The sequence below is a fragment of the Crocodylus siamensis genome, chromosome 4 (assembly GCF_052110815.1).
Source record: "Crocodylus siamensis isolate JL-2025a chromosome 4, ASM5211081v1, whole genome shotgun sequence".
Lineage (NCBI taxonomy): Eukaryota > Metazoa > Chordata > Crocodylia > Crocodylidae > Crocodylus > Crocodylus siamensis.
Window position 1 is genome coordinate 159349200 of NC_143398.1, and position 17442 is coordinate 159366641.

The 17442-nt window shown below is 53.1% G+C and overlaps 1 long non-coding RNA gene across 1 annotated transcript in view; it reads left to right on the forward strand.

The window, feature by feature from the left end:
- The window catches only part of LOC149866971 (uncharacterized), a 26571-nt gene extending 9376 nt beyond the window's left edge, over positions 1-17195 (forward strand). The window contains exons 3-4 of the long non-coding RNA XR_016441963.1: positions 16764-16920; positions 17037-17195. This is a non-coding gene — a long non-coding RNA (uncharacterized LOC149866971). The remainder of the gene's footprint in view (positions 1-16763; positions 16921-17036) is intronic.
- The last annotated feature ends 247 nt before the right edge of the window (positions 17196-17442 follow it).

Genomic DNA, 17442 nt, shown 5'->3' on the forward strand with positions numbered 1-17442 from the left:
CCTTTTTACTGATGGGTGAACTGAGGCAAAGAACAGGGGAGGCCGGTGGCAGAGCTAGGAGTATGTCTCCCCAGTCTGATTACCTAAAACTGGGTGCTGCCTGGACCCACTGTGTACCTGCCCCTGAACCAAGACCTCCGATCCAAATCAGTGTCAATGTTCTCCTGGGCACCACCCCCTCTCTTTTAGTCTCAATTCAGGGAGGACACTTAAGCCCTTGCTCTGGTGCTGAGCACAGGGGTGGATCTGAGTGTGCCTTGCAGAGCTTTCCTGCCTCTGGGCTTTAGGCCCTCCCTCCATGCCCCAGATCAGCCCCTCTATCCCAAAGGCTCTGAGCCTTCACCTGCTTCCCAAGAGTGGGTATGCTGGGGGTTGAGAGCTCTGGAAAACCTGAGTCTGAAGTGGGTCTTCCTCCCCTCAAGGCTGTGGGACAGCTGGCATCTGGAAAGCTTTTCCAAGGAAAGTGTTCATCACAGGGTAGGGTGAGCTGAGAAGCAGGTGAAGAAAAGGACAATAGACTATGCTTAAAAGTACAGACACGGTGGGGTGGCCGGGCTGCCAGCTGGGCCTCAGCTGCACAGTCAGCACCAGCACAAGGGAGCATGTGAGCTTCGCCATAGCAGCTGTGGAAAATGCAGCCCCGCTGGGACTTGGGAATCATTAGTGCTCCTTGAACAGTACAGCTCAGGCCAGGTTGAGGGCAGGAGCACTTCACCTGTACCAGCAGCTAGGGGAAAGCTCCCCCGCGTACATGCAGTTGTACCAGCAAAGCAGTGTTTCTGTAGCATCCAGCTCTCCATGAGCACAATGAGCTGCCTGGAAAAAGCCCAGTATCCTAGCAGGGCTGCACTGGTCAGAGCTGACCCCATGGCCTGGTCTGCTGGATCCCTGTGCCAGGAGAGGCCTATGGTAGAAACCTGGCCTCCATCCCTTCTCTTCTGCACAGAGCTTTCCCATACCTCCCATCATACCAGGAAAGAATTAAAATGAGGAAGTGGGCTTGGGGATAGGGAGCTGCTGATCCTTCCACTCCTCCAGGAACCTGGTTTACAGCAAACACTTCCAAGAAGTTTGTTGTGAAAACAGGTGCAGGGGTGGGAGGGAAGGGACTTTTGTTTCTGCTGATGGGGCTTGGGTGTTTAGGGTGGTGCAGGGGGAGGGAGTCTGTGGCCCAGTCCAGGGGCTGGCTGCCTGACTGGAAGTGAAGCGAGGTGAGGGAGTGATCTGCAGGGCTAGGGTGGGACAGGCAGGGGACAGGGAAAAGATGGCTGCTTCTGCACTTTCCTGCCAGGAGCTGAAATTCTTCCATAAGAACTGGTGCCAGGGACAGGAGAGGCGCCCTGAGCTGGGGCTAGGGATGCCTCCAGCCTGATTTCCTCCCCACCTCCTCTCCACATCTGGGCAGAGGTTATAAGGCCCTGCACCCACTAGGCTAGGTTGAAGCAGCCTTGGGGGTACCCTGCCTTACACTCCTGCCATGATGGCCCTTCAGGGCTTTCATTGCACTGCAGAAAGGCTGGGGTGCTCCCCCCCACCTTGCTGTTTGCTCATTTCCTCCCATGTAAGGATCCCATCACACAAGGACAGGACCAGTACAGGGACATGCCAGTTCCCCATCCCCCATGCCAGTTCCTCCCCACCCAGGTGCACTGCTGGTCCATGGGGTGAATGGAATGAGTGCTCTCCCTGTTACCTCCTTCCACCCGCCCAGCCCAGCCCAGGCCTGGCCCTGGTGTTTACACTGCACACAGCCTGGACAGTAACAGGGTGTCCCAGAAGCCTGGAGACACACATGTTTGGTGTCTAAACATTGATGGGCGGGAGAGGAGAGCATTCAGGAACGTGTGCAGCATTTGTCCCACTCCAAGTGTAGGAGGGGGAATTGGCTGGGATCTGGGCAGATGTCAGGGGATTCAGATCCCAGGTAGCAGTGGGCTAGGTGTAGCTTGGAGGGGATCTTGGGGGATACCAGGCTTAGAGGGACCTCGTGGTCTGCTCCAAGGTGGGGCAGGGCACCAAAGCAGTGACTCTCGAAGGCTGTGGAGATGTCAGGGCACACATTCTCCTTTGGGGTGCCTGGCTTCCTCAGCAATTCACACCCCAGTTCCAAGGAGCCCCTGGGAATGGAGAAGCAGGGGCAGGCAGAGTACCAGTCTGTGCCTGGGGGTCACTGGGAGGAGTCTGTCCTGCTTCGGGAGGAGTCTGTCCTGCTTCATGAGCAGGCAGTGTTGAGTCTATGTGGCAGAGACCACCCAGTGCTGAAGGGAGGGAGGGTGAGTGATCCACATGCCCAGCTTGTTGGCAGCTCTCCTGGCCAAGCAGCAGAAAGCAAAGGAAAGGGTTAGATCATCTGAGACAACACTGGGGGCCTTGCATTGTATTGAGCCACACATCAGATGGGGGGAAGGGATTGTTACAAGCCATCTCTCATGCCAGGGACCCATGGGGTGCTCCCCCAAAAGGCCACATCCAGGGAGCTACTTGCCAGGGTGCTGGCACAGGACCCAGGTCTTATCCACCCCCCACCCCCAGTTCCTGCTAACACTGAGCATGAGCTGTGTCAGTCATATCCACGCCCTCCAAGAGGAAGGGCTGTCTGGCTTCAGGCCACTCTCTTAAGCCCCCCTCCCTACTGAGACCCCTTTCCTGGCTTTGGGGCATGTGGATCCTATCAGAAGTGACTGTCAAGCTGGGGCAAGACCTTTCCTGCTGGACACTCAGCAGAGCACTGGTCAATGGCAGTCATGTGGAGAGACCAGCCCCCCCCCCCCCCAACTGGTCCCTGTGGGGGTCAGAGCCCCATGGGGCAGAGAGCATACCTTGAAAGGTGCCTGCCACGGACTCCAGGAGGGAGCGGAGCGGAGGCTGGACCCCAAGCTCTTTTCCACTCAGGCCTGGCTGGCAGGTGGGTTCTCTCCTCCCAGCTGGCTTCCCCTAGCAGCAGTGACTCCTCCTTGGTCCCTCCAGGCTAGGCCCAGCCAGCTGTCCCTCTGGGTGGGGAAGAGGGAGCTGTTACATCATGACAGGCCCAGGGCAGTAACGGCGCCTGCCCTCTGTGTTTGCTGTACACAAGTCCTGCTCAGCTTGGCCCTGTTTCCAGTAAACATTCACCCTTGCAATGGTCCTGGGGCTAAGGGCTGGCACCTCAGGGCTTCGAACAATGCTTGTGGAGGGACCTGCATAGCTGAGGTCCTGGGAGCAACTTTGTAGGGAGCAGGGCTATTATTAACCTCTGATGGGAAGAACTAAAAAGTTGGCGAGGCAGGGCTGGGGCATGGCAGGAGTGTTTCCAACGGAAGGCAGCACAGGATGCAGGCAGGGAGGGGGGCAGCTAATGGCCCAGGAGAGTCTGGAGTCCAGAGGTCAAGGTTTGTTTTGCTCATTGTACTCCTTGCAGGACAGAAGAGACATTGCTAGATGCATCACTGCCTGCTCCATCCAGGATGCTGGACCCATGTGGAGCCTGTGGTTCTCTCTGTCTCCCAGACAGCCTGGCCCAAAGGCACCAGATGTGGCCCTTCTGTGCCCTATGATAGGAGGCTAAGCAGGCACCCTCCCACCTCCAAGTTTTCTCAGTCCAGACCCAAAGTCCAGTCCAGCTGGATTGGACTCTGACCTGGGTCTTGGAGAGGAGAAAACGTGGGGCTGGATTTTTGGGCTTCCTGAACCAGATGTAGACATTGATCTGTGAGAGAAGAAACCATGGGCCTAGAACTCTGTGCCAACCTGTAATGGATTCATTTCCCTGCCTCCCCGCATCCCCGCTATCAGGTATTCAGGGCAAGTTCTATATGCAACACTGTTTCGCACCATTAGCTCCTCAGCAGCCAGGATGCACTGGCAGCTGGCGGAGAGTTAAATGGAAACACTGGCGCAGAATGCGAGCAGCTAATTGGCAGTGGTAGTCCCCATCTGTGCAGGAAAATGCCCATGGTAGAGGGCTGCAGTTCTAGCCGGGTGAGCTCCAAGCTGGCCCTGGCCCCATCACCCCCATACCCATCTTCCTCATAGCTGCTGCAAACTGTAGGGGATCATCCTCTTTTATGTCTCCCTGGGGCTTTGCTGTCTGCAGACAGGCAATGGCACTGTTGCCTGCTGCTTCTGGTGCCAGTGCAGTGCCCATCCTGGTGCCACCCCAATACCTTTGCAGATTTGAGGCTGAATAACAAAGAATCTCATGTAGCTTGTGGGGGTCTTACCTAAGGGGCATGTGATGCACACGCCTTACAAGGCACCACCCCTAAGTGCTCCCCTCTTCTGCATCATGCTCTGCCTATCACCACTGCCCTGTGTTCCTCACTGCTGGACGCTGCTTCAGTGACCCTTAATTAGGAGCAGCTCACTGACCTCCCCTCTCCAAAGCACCAGTGCTTTCAGGCTCTGCTCTCTCTAAATACCCTTTGTTAGTGCTTTCAGAGGTTAGTGAGTGGTCATGCACCAAGTGACAGGGGTCGGGTGTCTGCCTAGGTCTTGATGTTGGATGGGTGGGAAGTGAGAAGGAACCTTGTGCGGGACTTACCTGAGCTCCTGTATAGCCCAGGCCAGAGAAGTTCACCAGAAAGCCCAGCACCAAGCCCAGTTTTCAACTGGGGGTGTGTGTACTGGATGCATATGGATGTCTGAGGTGAGGAGAAGTCCACGTGTGTGTGTGGGGGGGTGCACTCACACACCTACATGGCTCCTGGTGAAGCGTGAGCCATGGTGTATTAGTAGATAAGTATAAATGTGTGCATGCAGGGCTTTGAGTGTGTGGGTGTGTGTTTGAGCGGGTGTATAAATCCCAGCTGGGTTTGAGCTCTCAGTCGTTCCTTTATCTATTCCATCTTGATCCTGGGTGAGCAGGGAAGATTCAGATAATGAGCTCCAGTCTACTTTCAGGCCCCCCTCCCTCCCCCATGCTGGTGCAGCTGCATCTAGAGAGCTGGGCTGGAAATGGCACCTGGCATCTGGCTTTCCCTCCCCCGTGTCTCGCTCTCTCAGACAGAGAGGTGGGGGGAGCCGGTATTTTTAATGGGAAAAATAATTAAACTGAAACCACTGCTGACTTTTCTTTGCTTTACAGTTTCTCTCCATTGTTTGCAAGTTCCCTTGAGGAAGTGGAAATAATTAAGCCATGGGGAGTTTGGGTAGGGACAGCCTGTCTCTGTGTAGTACCACCAGGCTGTGGAAAACCTCTCTGATGGCCTGGACTTGCATGCAGGGCCTGGACTTTTGGGAGGACTGTCTACATGCCTGGAGAACTGTTTAAGTTAGCAACAGGGAAAAAGTGTGATTCTGTGGGTAGGGCATTGGCCTGGCACTCAGGACGCCTGGGTTCTGTGTTCAGCTCTGCTGCTGACCGAGCAAATCATCTCCTTTGTTTAGACTGTATGCTCTTGTGGGCAGGGCCCTTGCTGGGGTGGCACAGCTCCTGGCACATAGGGGACTCTCAGGGGTCCTGGGCAACAAGAATAAAGCTTGGGAGAGGCAGGGGAAGACATAAGACTACACCACATCCTCATGTTGCTGGGACACATGCTCCTGGATCTGCTCCCCATGCCCCAACCTAGTAAGCTAGTGGGGTGAGGCAGTCACTCTGAGATGTCCTCTTTGCAGCTGCTCTCAGCATGCCAGCAACCAAATCCTTGAGCCCACCGAACGACCCCCACCCAGAGGATGTCCTGAGGAGGACACGGGCCCTCTCATCTCCCCGCAAGATCTCTGGGTGCCACGTTAACAACACTTGGCCCCTGCTACCCCGAGCTGGCTTTGCACTAGTGACTGCAGGAATGGGCCTCCCACCTCACAGCTCCAACGCTTCCTCAAAGCTTAGGTCACCCTCCCCGCAGGCTTCCAGGCCTCGTCTGGCTTGGCCTGGTTGGAGGTACCAAGCAGCTCAGGTCACCCTCCCTGCGGGCATCCAGGCCTTGTCTGGCCTGGCCTGGATGGAAGTACCATGCTGCTGCTGCCTGGCCTGGCTTGCTGCCTTTTCTGAATTGATGCACTGGCGGTCAGTGCTGGAGCAGGCTGGGGAGACCTGCACCAATCCTGGGCCTAGTGTGCATTCCCTGCTCGCTGGCTCTAGCACAGCGCATGGAGGCAGAAGGCACGAGGCAACTCTCACCGACATGAGCCAGTGGTCAGCCTGCAGCCAGAACTGGCCGCTGCCCAGCCAACCACGACCAATGCGTGGGCCTGGCGAGCTCCCTGACTGGTGCTGTCCTAGAAGAGAAGCTAGCTTGGCTGTTACAGATTAACCTCAGTGTCCACTGAAGCACCTGCTGCCTCCGGAGACTGTAAGAGGAGTGAAGGTCAGAGAAGAGCCAAGAACAACACTGTTGGGCCCAAGCAGCCTCAGCCCCAGGTACTTCATGGTAACCCCTAGCCCGCAGGGCCCAGGATGGCTCCAGTAGTTCTGCTGCCCCTAGTGACTCCCTCACCCCAGCTGGCCTGTTGCTTCTGATCACTGTTCTCCATACTTCTCCTCCATGGTGGGGAGGCGAAGAGGCTTCAAAAGACCAAGAACAATTAACCTTTTGTGGGGTCAGTGCCATCCCTGTGCTTGTCTGTCATAGTATCCAGGCATCCCTGAGCATTGGCTTCATGGTTCACTGCTGACCTGCAGCTGGTGCACCCAGAGCACATTGCACTGTCTGTGTCAGCCTCAGCTCCCCTCCTCTCCCTGTTCCCTGACAGAGGAAGCTGGGGACAGCTGGCAGGGTTGATTAGCTCATCTCTCCTAATCCTGTGAAGCTGGTTCTAGTGGCAGGTGGATCGCATTGCCAACGATTGCTACATGGTCGCATGCTCCCTGGAGCTGGGGCCTCGCCTTGAGGCTGTCAGCTCTTTCCCTGGAGATAGGGAATGGTGTGAAGGCTGAGCAGATACGAAAGCTGCCGGTGGTGGCGATGCAAGAAGCAGCAGGTGAGGGGCCAAGCCTGGAATGTGATGCACGAGCAGGGTTGTTTCCCACAGTGCACCAGCCCCCGTGCAACGTGAGCTAGGTAGGGATGGAGCTAGGGCGCAGCCTTCTCTGTGCTTTTGGGGGTGAGGTCTGTTCCCCCTACCACTGGGCCAGCGCAGCCCTTTCTCTCCCTCTAGTGGCCACTGTGCTTGCAGACCTGGGCCTGCAGCCTGGGCACAGGGTGAGCCTCCAGGCTCCATCTGGGGGCTGGATGCGGCCCACCACACCATTCCATCTAACCCTCAGGGCCCCTAAAAAATTTTGAAAATTAATATTCATCTGCCCTGGGCTGCCTGTCATGCAGCCCTCGATGGCTTACCGAAACTCAGTAAGTGGCCCTCTGCCCAAAATAATTGCCTGCCCCTGGTTTACCCCCTGCAGCTCCTGGCTTGCTCAGGGGCATCCCTCCAAGGCATTGTGATCTGCTTGCTCTGCTCAGGAGCAGCAGGGCTCAGAGCAGCCAAGCAGCCCCAGTTGGCTGGGAAGCAGCCCAGCATGAATGGGGTCTGGGTTCTGCACCCAAGCCGAGAGGCTGCCAGGATTTGACTATCAGGCTCCCTCAGAGAAGCCTCCTACCAGGATTCCATCAGGCTTTGGATGAAAGGGCTGACACCCAGAGTCAGCCTACCCTTGGGAGCATGCAGAGGGCTGTGATTGATTTCCCCAGAAGCTGCCTGGCCCCACACTTGATAAGCAGCCCCTGAGTCCAAAATCATCTGGAAGAGAACCCCAGATCTTTCGCTTTCCACCAGACCTGGATACAGGCATAGGCGAACTGGGCATCGGCCCAGGACCTGGACAAAAAGGGGGCTCAAAAATGAAAAAATAATTACAATTGCAAAAAAAAAGTTTTAATATTGCGCATCTATGGGAATGGCAATGTTATCAACTGAGAACAAACTTTTTAAACACATCAATACCACAGATGTGATAAAGACTTTTGCAACAAGTCTGATTATTATTATCGTTATCTCTAGCAAAGAGAGGCCCGATACTAAAAGTTTGCCTGGGAACACCAGGAGCCTTGGTATGGCACTGCCTTCTACCTCTCCAGTGAGTTTCAGGGAAGTGGGGATCCAGGGCCTACAGCTGTTCAATACCCTTCAGCCCCTTTTCTGGTCCCCTCTGGCTCAGATCATGCAGTTGGGGTCCCCTCCAGGAGCAGATAAGAGAAGCATCTCCACAGGGCAGGAAAAGTGTCTTAGAAGTGGATGCAGCTGGTCAGTTATTTGTAGCCATAGGGGCTTTTCTCCATCTCACACACGCACACACATGCCAAGCTGAAGCTCATAAAGTGATCCCATTCTGGAACTGTTAGGCCCTTGGCACATGGGATCACTTGAAATGCCAGCCTGCCATGCCACTTGAAGTGACCTGCCCCTGCTATGCCAAAGCTGGGGGCCAAGCACCCTGTTTTTATTCACCCTGAGGTTTTCCAGCTCCTGAGCTGGGGGAAACAGTAGCTGGAGGACATGGTGATCATTTTGCTGGACCCTGCTTGCCTGGCACTCCCTGGCAATCAGGGAATCTGCTTGACTTGCAGCTTTCACACCCCACCACTGCTTCCAGCACATGGTTTTACTCCCGTGCCCTGGTGCTTGCAGCTGCCCCATAGCTTGTATGGCTCTGACAGGTAATGGGGGAGAGCCCAACCCCTTACAAAGCAGGGGAGTTGCTGTATTAATCATCACTCTATTAGAAGCAGTCACAGCTTTAAGGACTACGTACCTCACTGATGATCCATGCTTCATCATCAGTAGCCTTCCCACACTTAAAGGGACCTGCAAGAAGTGGGGAGGATGACCTTAAAGCTGCCTCTTCAAGTCAGGCTTGGAAGGTGAACTTTTCTTGTTGGCTTGGACTTTAGACCTGTGAAGGCTGCACTGGCCCTGGCTTGATAGGAGGATTCCTGGGAAGACTTGGATACTTGACTTTGGGGTCTTTTCCCTGTAACCAGCTCCCACAATCTCATTGTAAACTTCACTGTGTTCTCCTAGCCCCAGCTCCAGGGGACAGGGTACTGAAAAAATCTGCTTCAGTCCATCATGCCAAAGTCAGTGTCCGGTACTCACAGGGGCAAATGGCGGCTGAGAACTGGGTTACATATGGCTCAGAATGCCAAAACACAGATTGCTTAAGATCCCAGGGGTGGGTTGGGGGGGAATCCCTTGCCTCACTGAGGCCTTTTCTCATTCTCTCATCCTGATTCATAAGCCCAGGCCTCCCCATTTCTGACCTGATGATGTGGCCAAGCCCAGCAGTCTCAGAAAGGCCATGTGATTAGGCCTATGGGAACACAGAGCATGCAGGACTTATGCTCCCACCTTCATCCAATGCTGATGAGGTGGATTGGGAGCACAGTGGTCCAATGGGGAGGGCATGGGGCTGGGACTCAGGAGAGCAGTGCTCACTCCCAGCTCCTGAAGACTCCCCCCCCACATTCATGGAGCTCTTCTCCGGGCCTGGGACTAGTTCAGTGCCACCTCAGGGTTTGGAGGCTCACAATCATGGCAATCAGATGGTAAACTCTGGAACAGGGACTGTTTCGCGTTCTGTGTCTGAGCAAAGAGGCTCTCACCTCAGCTGGGGCCTCTGGGTGCTCCCATAATACACACAGTAGTTGGGTCTGCTCAGCTTTTCCTTCTTCTGCTGCCCTCTCTGTGGAATCATTGATACCAGCCCTGCGCTTAGGCCCATATGAAGCTCTCAGAGGAAGAATATGGGTTAATGGGGGGACACCTGTGTAGGTTGGTATGTTATTGTTGGTCTTAGGGGAGTGCTGGGGGTCAAGCAAGCCAGGATGGTTTCATAGTTTGTAGGGTCAAAAGGGACCTGAGCAGATCATTGAGTCCAACCCCCTGCCATGGCAGGAAAGAGTACTGGTGTCAAATGACCCCAGCAAGGTATACATCTAGCCTCCTCTTAAAGAACCCAGGGTAGGAGCCAGCACCACTTCTCTTGGTGTTGTGAGGGTCTCGGGTGTGTGGGGACTGGCAGGCTGGTGTGTTATTGCAGGGTCTCTGGGGAGCCAGTGTGATGGTGTGGGATGTTTGGGGATTCCTAGACCCAGCCAGGCTGGTGTGGTGTTGTGCAGTGTCTGCGGGGTGGGGACAGAGACCTGGCAGGGCGGGTGTCCTTCCTGAAGGTGCTGGGAGCCGCACTCCATAAACTTTGAGGGTCCTTGCCTGCCATGAGTGGAGACCCTTTTTTTCTCCCTTTCACATTACCTACGGGACATAGGTCCGAGTGCCTGGATCCCCACTGTTCTCCAGCCATTTTCTCTTGTGTGGGGGGCCGAGAGGACTCTGTTCGTTCACCTCTTAGCTCCCCCCTATTGCCCTGCTATGGCCACTCCCCTCTCCTCCCTTCTCCAGCTGCTGTCTCCTTGAAGCTGCATTGCAGTTTCCAGGCAGTGGGTAATAAATCCGTGCATGACAAACAGCAGCTAAATATAGTCTCAGCTGAAAGCTTTTGAGACCTACACACACCTGCCCAGCACAGGGGGAGGAGATAGGCATCATCAGAGGCCTGTGACGTTGGCTGTGATGTAGCCTCAGAGCAGCACCAGTGAATGACCCACTTCCATTCTCACTGGGCTTGGTCTATGGGGAGCAAACTGCACCCTCCCTCCCCTGCACCCAGGGAGGGGAAAGGGAGGCCCTGCCTGGTGATGGATGTCTTTGAGGTTTGTACGGGGACTTTGGAGCTGCGAAAGTGGGAGCTGTGGTTCCCCACCCCACAGGTTCCATTTGTCTGAATCCAGATCTGCTGGGCCTGGCTCAGTGTGCCTCTCCCAAGCTAGGCAGAATAAGGTGGGCCCTAGGCACTGTCCATGGGGGCTGAATCTGTGCCCAGGTCTGGGAAGAGGTCAGACAGCTCTAGGATCCCACCCATGATTCTCTGATTTCCTACTGAGGGAAATCATTAGCGCTTTCCCATCTTGAATGGCCCCAGTGCTTTCCCAGCTGCACAGGTTCTCTTGAGTCAGGAGGCCCAAGCTGCCTGCCTGTCCTTCTATCTAAGCCCTATAGCCATAGGAACCCCTCTCTCCACATCGGTCTCTCCATCCGTCACCAGATCTCTTTTCCTCCAGCACCAATGAGAGCTCTTAGGAGCTGGCAGTTGACAGTCCCTCATGGCAGCTGCTATGGTATCAATAAGCCTCAGCCTTTTTCCTCCTTGCCCCACTTCATCCCACTTGGAGGCCCAGCCCCACAACCCATCCCCACATCCATGTCATGTCCTGCCCATGGCCACCATGCTCTCAGCCTTCAGATGAGTAGTTTGACAGGGGGGTAAGGAGAGACCCACTCCTCACTCCTTGCCTGCACCTCAGAGCTAAAGAATGAAACCTACCTAATGGCCCTCCTTTCTGAAAACACAGAAGGGGGGATTGGAGAGCTCCTTAGAGGGGCAAATGACCTTCCTCCCTTTATATATGCATGGGTCTGGGCCAGTAGTTAATGGTTTTGGTTCACTGCCTGAACCCCAAAAGAATAAATCATGGAGCAAATCATGAAGCAGATCCTAAGAAATCCCTTTCTAAGCACTTGGAGGAGAAGAAGGTGATTAGAAACAGCCAGCCTGGATTCACCAAGGGCAAGTCATGTCTGACCAACCTGATTGCCTTCTTTGATGAGATGATTGGCTCTGTGGATGTGGGGAGATGGGTGGATGTGGTGTACCTTTATTTTAGGAAAACTTTTGATACGGTCTCTCCCAGTGTTCTCGCAGGAAAGCTAAGGAAATATGGGCTGGATGAAGGGACTGAAAGTTGGATAGGAAACTGGCTGGAGCATCAGGCTCAGAGAGTAGTAATCATTGGCTTGATGTCTAGTTGGCAGCCTGTATCAAGTGGAGTGCCCCAGGGGTAGATCCTGGGACCAGTTTTGTTCAATGTCTTCATCAACAACCTGGAAGATGGCAAAGAGTGCGCCCTCAGCAAGTTTGCAGATGACACCAAGCCTGAGGAGAGTATTGGATATGCTGGAGGGTAGGCCTAGGATTCAGAGTGACCTAGACAAATTGGAGGACTGGCCCAAAAGAAATCTTGTGAGGTTCAACAAAGAAAAGTACAAAGTCCTTCACTTTGGACAGAACAATCCTGTGCACTAGTGCAGGCTGGGGGATGACTGACTGGGCAGCAGCTCTGCAGAAAAGGACCTGGGGGTTACAGTGGACAATAAGTTGAATATAAGCCAGCAGTGTGCCCTTGTCGCCAAGATGGCTAATGGCATACGGCTGCATAGGTAGGTGTGTTGCCAGTAGGTCAAGGGAAATGGTTATTCTCCTCTATTCAGCATTGGTGAGGCCACATCTGCAGTACTGTGTTCAGCTTTGGGCCCACCACTACAGAAAGGATGTGAGCAAATAGGAGAGAGTCCAACGGAGGGCAACAAAAATGGTGAGGGGGCTGGGATACATGACTTATGAGGACAGGCTAAGGGAGCTGGGTTTATTTAGTCTAGAGAAGAGGAGACTGAGGGAGTATTTAATAGCAGCCTTCAACTACCTGAAGCGGGGTTCAAAAGAGGATGGAGCTAGACTGTTCTTAGTGGTGGCAGATGACATAACAAGGAGCAATGGTCTCAAGTTGCAGTAAGGGAAGTTTAGGTTAGATATTAGGAAGAATTTTCTCACAGGGAGGGTAGTAAAACACTGGAGCAGGTTACCCAGAGAGGTGGTGGAAGCTCCATCCTTGGGGGTTTTCAAGACCCAGCTAGACAAAGCTTTTGCTGGGAAGATCTAGCTGGGGATGGTCCTGCTTTGAGCAGGAAGGGGGTTGGACTAGATGCCCTCCTGAGGTCCCTTCCCACCCTCATTTTCTATGATTCTATAACTTTGGGTTCACCCAAACCCATTTTTTTTAAATTTTTCTTGGCAAAATGGGAACAAAAGCTCCATATGGACTGAGTGAATCATTTAGTTGACCCTAAGCCACAGCTTTTGTTTAGTCTCATTTTCACATATTTTTTTTTACACCTCTCCCATTTCATTAAATAAGAAGTGGAAATCATTCATTCTGGAAAATGTTGGAGGAAAAAATGTTTTTATTTTCCTGATTTTTTTTTTGGCCCAAATAATTTAGCAAACTTGATCCTAATGTAGGAATGGTTTTGTTTCCTCCCACAACTGCATGTTTTTACTGTGTAAGCTGTTTGGCACCCATCTCTATATGAAACCCTCACTAGTCAGTTCATTCTAGTGCTTAGGACAAGGGTAGCTTCTGTGTGTGGTATGTGGCAGCTCAGGGAGAGACTAGAAACCAAAGCAACCAGTTAGGCAGGGAGCATGGGGCATAGAGTAGAAAACGGAGTATGAGATCAGGCAGAAGAAGGGGATGGGAGAGCAGGGCTTATGCAGAACACCTATCAAAAAGTTGGCTTCTATGGTCTAGGAGAGGGTAGCCAAGCTGTATATCCCAAGTGGCACTAGTAGCCTCTGTGTAAGCCGTGCAGCGGACTGGGGAGGGAACAGCTGCAGATGGGACAGGGAGCACAAAACAGAGTGACAGATGAGGCATGGGGCAGGAAGCAGAAAGCAGAGCAGAAGAGGCAGCAGAAAGGTATCAGAGTGCTACTTGGAGACAGTGTAGGGCTAATTTGTGGCATGTCTGCCAAAAAGGTTAATCCCCACCGGTCTAGGAGGCTCCAGGACTCTTCACTGATGCTGACTAACATCCATTAGTATTGCCCCCTATTATCCCCATTTGGCTAGAGACTCCATGTCCCCTGGCAGGCAATGGAGGCAAGGGGCAGGCCTCCATTATATACACACTTGTGTCCTGTCTGGGATGGAGGGTGGCACTGCACCCGACCTGGGAATGCTTCATGGACAGGGAAGGTTCTGCTAGTGTGGGACCCTGTAGCATCTCTTCAGCAACCCAGCTACTATGAATATGTCACATTTACTGTCTGCTCCTCACAAGATAGACCATCATGTCCAAAGTCTTGGTCTTTCTCTTCAAGGAATTCTGTGGCCTGAGTCCAGGCACTCCATGGCCTTGCTGGCTGACTTCAGTGGCTGTGATGGTGCAGCAATAAGGGAGAAACAAGATCTGTGGGGTGAAGTAATACCTGTTTTTGGACCAGGTTGTATATTTGGGAGGGATGGGAGATGAGCTTTGAGGCTTCAGATGCCCTTCATCAGGGTTGGGAATGGAGCAGTCACTCTCCTGGCTACATACAAGTTCGAACACTTGCTTTAGTCTGGCCTAATTATGTTAACAAATCTGCCCACTTCTCTAGAAAAGGAAGTGGGCAGTTAGCACCTGTGAAGCAAAGAGAAGTTAACAGAGGAAAGGGGAGTTATATAACGAGTCATAAAATCAATGTCTCTGTTCCATCCACGGTTTTTGGTGTGCAGCTAAGTTATGGATTTTATTCCCAGGCCCATAGTGTGCAGGTCTGCCTTGAGGACAATGCTGGTGAGGTCAGACGGAGTGGGTGGTTTGTGAGAAATGTTTTTTCATCAGTGATAGGCCATTTCTATCCTCTCATTTTCCTTGGGGACTTCAGCCTGGGGCCTAGTGCTGGGCTGGTTTCATGCATAGGGTTTTCCAGAAGCTGTTAGGTGTGCTGGATGAGATTTATCATGCACTAGCACAGACAGGCATGTGTAGGTGCCACTGGTTCTGATGGCTTTCTTTGGGGAGTGTGGATCACAGTGGCAGTGAAGATGTTGTTGGTGAGGCATAAAGAGGAAAGTGGATGGTGAGGGTAGGGAAGATGAGTTGAATTGTTTTGCAATTGTTTTGGCCTAACCTGGTTCCCTTTGGTCTTTGTGTAGTGGAGAACATGCTTCTGAGGGTGAGTTTGGCAAGGTTGGGACAGTTGTTTGAAAGCTAGGAGCAAGGGATGGAATTTCCTGAAAACTGGCCCCCCATATTTCCCTGCACCCCCATCCCAGTTCACTGTCAAGGAGCCTAAGCCCATCTTCCCTCTGCTCTGACCCAAGGGCACCATATGGACCCCCATTGACCTTAGCCCCTGTAGGCGGGAGGGTAGACTGAGAGGACTTTCTGGTCCCCACCACAGGCCTCAGTCTTTTACTGGCCTCATGGCTGTCCAGTGCAGGGGCCTTCTGTGTATCAAAAGGTGAGGAAGCCCATGAGACCCTAAGGCATCCTGAACCAGACAGAAGAATCAGGGTGAGAGGGGGGTCCTGATAGGAGTTAGAGCAGGGGCACTCCTACCCTGTCTGCCCTCCCCTGGCCTTTCAGTTACCCTCATCTTTACCCCATATGCCCTGTTCTTCACCCACAGGCAGCTCTCATGCATCACAAGGGAGGACAAGGCCGAGGGTGCGGGGGGAGCAAATAGCCAGTCTAATGCTGATATAGAGGTCTGATCCCCTTACAGTGGGGGTTGCATCCTGCTGTGACTGGGGACAGAGTCAAGCTTTCCTCCAGCTCCAGCAAATACAGTCAGTACTGAATGAACAACCCAGGAGCACCAGCTATAGACCCAGCACTGCAGAGGGGGAGCTATGCCAGACAGGATGAGAAGCCGGCAGCAGGCTTAAAACTAAGGCTGGGGCAAGTCGGCACCAGTTCGTTCCTGGGACTGTCAGACTGTGCTGTTCTGCACAATGCCAGCAGGGGGTAGCAGTGCCCCAGACACAGGTAACTCTGGACTAAACCCTGGACCCATGCAGAAAAGGGCAAGCAAGGGTGGGTGAGTGGAGAGGGGCTTCCTAATGTGTGTAAAAGAGACTGAGGGCATAAGTCCCAGTGACCTTTTTGTGCCCAGTGCCCCAGTACTGCTCTTTGCCCTCATTTCAAGTAAATACCCCCCTCCCCCAGATCTCCATCCCTTGTGTTGCCCCTTTCAGGTGTCTTAATCTCAATTGACTTCTGAGGTGGGCCACATCTTAGAAGTCTCCCTAGCAGGGTTATGTTTGGGTACCTACCTAAAATGGGTTGGTGCAAAACACAGCCAGGGTGGGAGCTGGGGAGAGGGCCCATCTGATGCCTGGCTTTGCTGTGTTATGCATAAAAGGCTTTTCTTAGAGCCTCACAGCAGGGGGCTGCAAGATTACCAGGGAGCAAAGTCAGTGGAAGCTCTGGGCTAAGCCATCTCCTGTGAATGGGAAAAAAATGCACTTTGAAAAGCTGAAGCTGGGGGGGAAGGAACATCTGTGACCTCCAGAGCCCACAAGTGGAAAGCATTTACTACCCTTTGCCTTTTCACTCCCAGCAGGCTGGACTTGTGGATCTAGGATACCTTTAGCCACCAGATCTCAGCCCCCCAGCACAAGGTGGGAGGGAATCCATATAGCTCCCACCCTGAGCGGATTAAGGGCACTGCCTGTCACAAAGCTGGTGACCTGTGGAGTGAGTTTGACATCATGAAATCTAGCATGGATAGGAACATCTTCTTCATCCCAGCTTGACAGTATTTAAAGCAAAATGCCCTAGATTGTCTCAGAACTACCTATGGCAGCTGTGGAGTCTCCTTCACTGGGGAGCTTTGAGGAGAGGTGGGACAGGGGACGATCATGGAGCAGCCGGTCTGGCACCTGTGCAGGGAGTGAACTGGTAGCCTAGGGGGCCCAAGAACAGCTCGTACATTTCCCTCAAATGTAATGAGGCCCAGACCAGAACCCTGGACCCAGCAGGTTGTAATTGGGAGATCAGGGCAAGTCATCCCAGAGAGGCTGTGAAATCTCTATCCTTGGAGGCTTTTAAGGCCCCAATAGACAAAGCCTTGGCTGGGATGATCTGGTTGGGAATGGTTCTGCTTTGAGCAAAGGGTTAGACTAGATGACCTCCTGTGATCTCTTCTAACCCTAATTTTCTATGATTCTGTCCCCTGAACAGGTGCCACCTGCAACAAGCCCAGAGCAGCACCCTGATCCCAGCTTGACTGAGTGAGGCATTCAGGGCAGCCAGTTCTCTGAAGCCACAGACAGCAGGCCCCACATATGCCAGCCCTTAAAAGCCAGGCGCAGCCCATATTCTCCTTGTCCAGGCAAAGGTGAAAGCTCTTGACACTGATTTTCAGTGCATTTCCTTGCTGGTTTTCTGGTTCTGACTACTGCCATGTCTCCAGCTGCAATTTCTGAGCCCAACCTGTTCTGACTTTGGGTTTAGGTCCTGACTCCAGTTCTGGTGCCAGGCTCCTCCATACCCCCCAGCTCCCTGGAACTGGTCTAGACTGCACTCCTTGCTTCATATGTCTAACCACTAGGCAAGACCACCTGGTTTTCTGACAAAAAACAGTTGCTGTAAACTTCCGTGTGCATCATGTGTGAGAAATATGGTAAGAACAGTTTCTGTTTGTTATGGGCAAATGTGAAGGGAAAATCTGCAGGACTCATCGGGAGTTGCATAATGAGCAGGATAATGAATAATGAGTGCTGCTACTCAGTCACTTACTACAAGGGAAGACTTTTTTCCCTTGGTTCTGCCTTGCAAAAACAAAGTGCCCATTATATCCCAGGGTATGTTGTATGTGAGAAAATACTGCGTTTTCCCAGGAGAACATTGCTCGGATAGA